Genomic DNA, 7,328 nt, shown 5'->3' with positions numbered 1-7,328 from the left:
AATGCATTACTTAACAATAACTAATGAACCTTATTTTAAAGTGTGACCTTACAAGTTGTTTCTACAGGAGGAAAACTTGAATTACTTCCTAATACTACAAAAATAGTGTCTATGTTAGTAAATGCAAGGCTCTTTAGGAAATCCAGGCATAAAACTGTCTCAACATTTCAGATGACTGTTCCAGAGCCTGCAGCTAATCAATCTCTTAGATTCTTAAGTGCATTACAGTTCTAAAGAAAATGATAAATTATCCCAAATAAAACAAATATATTTATAGAGATGGTATATAAGTATATACAGTGCATCCAGAAAGTCTTCATAGTGCTTCACTTTTTCCACATTTGTTTATGTTACAGCCTTATTCCGAATGTTTACCCATTCTTCTTTGCAGTATCTCTCAAGCTCTATCAGGGTGATGGGAAGTGACGATGTACAGCCATTTTCAGATCTCTCCGGAGATGTTTAATAGGATTTAGTTCTGGGCTCTGGCTGGGCCATAAAGTACATTCACTGAGTTGTTGTGAAGCCACTCAATTAATATTTTGGCGGTGTGTTTTGGGTCATTGTCCTGCTGGAAGATGAACCGTCGCCCCAGTCTGAGATCAAGAGCACTCTGAAGCAGGTTTTTATTCAGGATTTCTCTGTACATTCATCTTTCCCTCTATCCTGACTAGTCTTCCAGTTCCTGCTGCTGAAAACATCCCCATAGCAGGATGCTGCCACCACCATGCTTCACTGTAGGGATGGTATTATCCTGGCTTATGAGCGGTTCCTGGTTTTCTCTAAACGTAACGCCTGGCATTCACTCTAAAGAGTTCAATTTTAGTCTCATCAGACCAGAGAGTTTTGTTTCTTATGGTCTGAGAGTCCTGAAGATGTCTTTTGGCAAATTCTAGGCGGGGAGCGTCTTCCATCTGGCCACTCTACCATACTAGCCTGATTGGTGGATTGCTGCACAGACGGTTGTCCGTCTGTAAGGTTCTCCTCTCTCTACAGAAGAACGCTGGAGCTCAGAGAGAGTGACCATCAGGTTATTGATCACCTCCCTGACTAGAGCCTTCTCCACTGATCATTTAGCTTAGATGACCAGCTCTAGGAGTCCTTGTGGTTACAAACATCTTCCACTTACTAATGATGGAGGCCGCTGTGCTCATTAGAATTTTCAGAGCAGCAAAAATTGTTCTGTGACATTCCCCAGCCTTGTGCCTCAAGACAATCCTGTCTCAGAGGTCTACAGACAATTCCTTTGTCTTCATGCTTGTTTTGTGCTTTGACATGCACTGTCAAGCACAAGACAGGTATGCGTTTTCAAATCATGTCCAATCTACCGAATTTACCACAGGTAAATTGGTTGTAATTTTCTGTACAATTTTATTACTCTTGTTTCAATTTTTCGTTTTCCCTTTTATTATTATAATTATTATTTTTCTTCTCTTTTGTAAAAAACTAAACAAAAACAAAGATAATGATATGTGACTATTTGTACTGATATAGTGTTTGTTATTTCACAATAAAATTGACATAGAAGAGTGATCAGTGGAAACAGAATGTACCTGAGCTCAATTTAGAGCCTCACGGCAAAGGCTGTGAATACATCTGTACATGTGATTTTTCTGCTTTTTTATTTGTAATAAATTGGCAACAATTTCAAAAAATCTTTTTTCACATTGTCATTATGGGGTATCGTGTGTAGAATTTTGAGGAAATAAATGAATTTATTCCATTATGGAATAAGGCTGTAACATAAACAAATGTGGAAAAAGTAAAGCTCTGTGAATATTTTCCGGATGCACTGTAATTTTACTCACCTGGAAAATGGAGGACACTTGAATGGATTGTGAACACAATTAAGTGCACACAGCATGTCATAATGTAAGAAATAACCTTAAAAGGCAATTCACTGTATTGTGAATAGCAAGGGGCCAAATACTGATCCTTGAGGTACTCCATATTTGGTCTGCCACTGGTTCTTGGTTGGGCGTTCGTTGCAACTGAAGTCACACTGCAGGAAAGATTTGATCACAAATGTCATTAGGTGGCTGTCAGAGAACATCAAACCAACAATCAAAGACCACGATTACTGGAAACGTTTAGGATTTCCCAAATTCATATCAGGCGTCAAATCATGGCTAAAATTTGTAAGTAAATGCATTAACTGATGAAGTGTTAATTTAAAGTATAAACATGCTGTAATAAAATGATGGTATTTTGAGATTCACATTCAACCAAATTCAACCAAAGCATATAAAAAAAAACTTAAATGAGAAAAATACTGAATTAAAATTAGAGAACATGTATAAAACATAATAATACAAAAACTCACCTGGGGAACTTTCCTCCCGATTTTGAACGGTAATACAGATGTCTCAGCATAATGTCTTAAAGATTGAGAAGATTATTTACTATGAACAGCAACTACTCTAATTATTTCATTTATTCTCTATTTCCACCTAGGGATACTCATTCTGAGGCCTCTAGAGATTATGCAGTGCCATTTATGCGATAAAAGACCTGTGATGAAATGCTAAGGTATCCACAATCTTGGACCAGGCTGTATCTAGAGCAGATGCTGTGGCGTTCTTCGCATTGATCCCGTGGGCCAGACTGTATATCCGCCTGTGACCTACTCACACCTGCAGCTACTCCATGATGTATGTCCAGCGTTCTCCAGCCTTCGCTGCCTAGTTTGGCTCGAGGAGAAAGGGCCGTGCCCAACTAAGCTTTGTTTCATTTAATGAAAAATTTATTTTTTACTTTACTTTTGTCAATTGGTGAAGTTTGTTCCTATAGGCACTGTTGCCACTGGCCTGCTTGGTTTGATGAATTTGCTCTTTAGTGTTTGGACTTTCAGCAGTGAAATTTCAACCACACTGAACTGAACTTCAGCTCTGAAAACTGGACTGATGCAGTTTTCTTTTACTAGAACTTCCATGTTAAGCTGCTTTGACACAATCTACATTGTAAAAGCGCTATAGAAATAAACATGAATAGAATTGAATATTTTTATATTGAATAAGTTATAAAGAGTGATTTCATCGCCACAGATATCATTCAAAGCAAGGACCAGGAAACTTTATATTAATTTTTGACTGCTGTAACTCTAATTATGCTAAATTATAGCTGTTTGATCACTGTTTTTCACAAAATAAAGGCTTTATGTTGGAAATCTTATTCTTTAAAATGCGTTTCTATTAGTAAAACTAAAATAAAATTCAGAACACAAACATTTCATTATAATCCAGTTCTGATCTCCACCCAGGCCTGTAACCAGGATCGTGAACGAGGTGGTTCTTTTTCAGAGTATACAGTATATAGGAATTAGAGAGTGAAATTTAATAAGTTTTTAAGACCTTTTTTAAGACTCTTTCCAAAATTTTAAGCCATTTTAACCACTTTAGGCTTCAAACGGAAACACTGGCAAGATTTAAACTTGCAGTATATTTACTAAACATTAATGTTGAAACTAATCCATAACTAAAATATTATTTGAGGTTTGTGCATTTTTGGAAAGTTCTATAAATAAAGTTGAAAAAAAAAAAAAAAAACTCACGGCCTGAGCAGCAGGAGTTACTGTGTTACTGCATCCACCAGAGCGAACGGAGGTGGCGTTTCCACAGCGTCTGACCGCTGGTTTCCATCTGTGTGTCGTCCTGCTCATGTGTGACTCTGGCGGTGGCGTGAAGCTTATGAAGTGCCTCCTCGATCTCCACCATGATGGCCTTGTGATCGTTCTGTAAACCTTAAATAATTACCACAATCACACAGCATTACATTACTACTACTATTACTATTTTTTGCTGGATTAGCTTGTCGGATGGTCATCGTATCAAAACTTTTTCATGCCCCAAAGCATTTCCTAAAGATTTAGAATAAAGAAATATGAAAATATTTATTATTTATTTTTAAAACACAAAAAACAAGAATCTGGTAAAGTTTTAAATGTACAGTAGTAGGCAAATAACAAACTGGCCAGCACATTCAACCATCCTCAGAATTTGGGATGCCGAACTTCAGAACGGGAAGTCACAGCGTGCCAATTTCGGTGTCCCCCAAAAAACACAGGATTTCGAATGATCTGAAAGCATTTTTGGATAGGTTATCTTCACAATTTATTATGGAAGAGCAGTCAAAACAGAACAAATGAGCTCATGTATGGGACAAATTCTGGACCTTTTTCAGTGTGGGGTGGGTCTTTCGAATCACCCGAACCCCCCCTGGCTACAGGCCTGCCACCATATATTACACATACCTGCCAACACTCCCGTTTTTCCCGAGAGTCTCCCGTATTTCAGATTCATCTCTCGTTTTGTTATTTATCCCGGAAAACTCCTGGAATTTCATCCCCTTCCCCCAATCCTGAGGTGTTTGGTACAATCTATAACACCCCCCGATCACTGACTATTCTGATGGCAGCTGGTGCCCAGTGGGTAGGACAGACCAGGCACCCCTGGTATGATATTACACCTTGTAAGTAAGTAATGTTTATTTATATAGCACATTTATTGTGTACGGCCATACACCCAAAGCGATTCACAATCATGATGGGGGTCTCTCCACAACAAACACCAGTGTGCAGCATCCACTTGGATGATGTGACGACAGCCACAGAACATTGGTGCCAGTGTGCTCACCACACACCAGCTGTAGGTGGAGTGGAGAGACAGTGATAGAGCCAATTCGGTGAATGGGGATGATTGGGAAGCCATGATAAGGGCTGATGAAGAGACACTAGAGTTACACCCCTACTCTTTACAAGAAGTGTCATGGAATTTTTAATGACCACAGAGAGTTCAGGATCTCTGTTGAACATCTCATCCGTAGAAAACTTGTAGGAAAAAATAATCAAGTCCTGCACAAAGGCAAATCTTAAGAACTGTTTTTCCCCTATTTCCCTTATTCAGTTATTGTTTGTGTTTGGTTGCGTGCCGTTACCTTCAGTAAATTCTTATACGCAGCCCCCTAAAGCAGAAAACTGCTGACATGTAAAGGCCAAACATTTCACGTAATTCAAAATGACTCATTTAGAAAACTTCCTCCGTCATTCCTCATGAGGACAGTGTGTCGCTGAGGCCCAAAACACTTGCGTTGTCAGTCCATCAGCGCACTCAGTTCACTCTCTCCGCGGACTTGCTTGTCACCCAGTATCGGCGTGCGAGTGAAATCACCTTTTGTCCTTCATTTTTTTCTCCCTGCGTAACCGTCCTGGTGTTTGACAGGACGGCTAAAAATAAACACCGAACAGCACAATTCGCTGTTACAATGTCCCTTAATTCCCCCCGAAATTCGCAGCATCCAGGAGTGCCCATCAACACCTTGGACGGAACGGTCAAATTGAATAATAAATGTTTAATGGCGTTTCGGATGCAGTCAGTCAACAGTCAACAGACTGTGGCTGTGGGCAGGGAGACGGCGAGGTCATTAACCCTGCCATTTGCTTAACAAGCGCTAATTACAGCTGACATTTCCACAGGGCGCTTCAGAGCGTCAGCTGCCTGGACTCATCAACAGGACACGGTCATCCTTCACGTACGCGCGCACACACACACACTCAGGCATACACATGCACACACTTTTGGTATTGGTGGTTAACGAGGACTCTCCATAGGCTAAATGTATTTTATACAGTAAAAACAACATTGAATATGGTTATAATAATTGTTAAAAGATAGATGTAAGGTTTTTGAAGACACTTGGAGCCCTGGAATGTTTTTTTTTTTTTATATAATGGGAATATACTTGATGAGATAATAGAAGATATGCAGATGAAAATAGTGAACATGTTTTGTAATGGAAGGCCCTTATTTATCATTTTATTTTACCGTCTACACTCTAAAAAATAACTCACAAGGTCTGTTACCACTACATAGTTTAATACATTATTTTAACTTAAAAATTCTAAAATGCTGATAATATTAAAACTTTTAAGTTGCCAGAATCATTCTATCAAGTTTTCAAAACAGGAAGATATTGAAAATTACATCAATTTTAAAATGCAGCTAATTTAAAGGTAAATATATCTGTCAGTTACTTTAAAACAATATTTAACTTTTAGCAACCTAAGGAAAATTGGGTTGATAACTCACACTGATGGAGTTGTTTTGTATTTTTAAGTCCACATACTGATGTTTTTTTGTTGTTATTTTTTATACTGATAATATGGAAAAGTACATGATTTTGTTTTGTAAAACAATGAAAACCTGTGAAAACGAAAAACAAAAATGTTGTTGTTCAATGTAATTCTTACAAGCATAAACAGTAAATTTGAAAACAACTGGGTTTGTTTTCAATTTTAATAAAGAAAATAAATCAACGACTTATTTTTTTGAGTACTCAACTTAAAAATTTGAGGTTTTTGCTACGTAAAAATGCCTCTGATTGAAGAGGAAAAGATTTGGTTAACATAATAAAGTTTGTTGTCTGAACTTTATTTTGTTAGATGTTGTCGAACTTCAATATATTAATGCAAACTGTTGCATTAATCTTATTTTGTTTTATCTAAACAATATTTTTTAGAGTAGTTTTATGTGTATGTGCGTATTTGTGTCTGGATACTTGTGGCAACGTGGTGGCGCAGTGGGTAGTGCTGTCGCCTCACAGCAAGAAGGTCACTGGTTCGAGCCTCGGTTGGGTCAGTTGGCATTTCTGTGTGGAGTTTGCATGTTCCCCCAGCTTTTGCGTGGGTTTCCTCCGGGTGCTCCGGTTTCACCCACAGTTCAAAGACATGCGCTATAGGTGAATTGGGTAAGCTAAATTGGCCATAGTGTGTAAGTGTGAATGAGAATGTATGGGTGTTTTCCAGTGATGGGTTGCAGCTGGAAGGGCATCCACTGTGTAAAACATATGCTGCATAAGTAGGAGGTTTATTCTGCTGTGGCGACCCTGGATTAATAAAGAGACTAAGCCGAAAAGAAAATGAATGAATGAATGAGTGAATACTTTTGAACAGTAGATATTCTGCAATATCAGAACTCGTACTGCCTCTTCACTTTTGTGTATTATTTCGCCCACATAGAGTGACAGGACAATACACTCACTACAGTTTGACAAATATTGCAGCTGTTGGACAACATAATGTACTTTTGAGTATTTTAGGCGAGAATGTAGTTGTTTAGATTGCAACTATGCAGTTTATTTACAAGGATTATTTTAAATAAATCTTCATCAGCCTGTCTTTGAGCAAAGAAAAGATGGTTGATGTTGTCTATCCGTTATAGACATTCCGCTAGAGAATCATTCAAATACTACTTCTAAATTTATTTTGGTGAATTAGTAACTGTTACTGCTGTTCTGACATCAGCTGCAGATGTGAATGAATGGTGGAAGAAAGT

The sequence above is a fragment of the Danio rerio genome, chromosome 8 (assembly GCF_049306965.1).
Source record: "Danio rerio strain Tuebingen ecotype United States chromosome 8, GRCz12tu, whole genome shotgun sequence".
Lineage (NCBI taxonomy): Eukaryota > Metazoa > Chordata > Actinopteri > Cypriniformes > Danionidae > Danio > Danio rerio.
Note: the sequence above shows the minus strand (reverse complement) of the source record.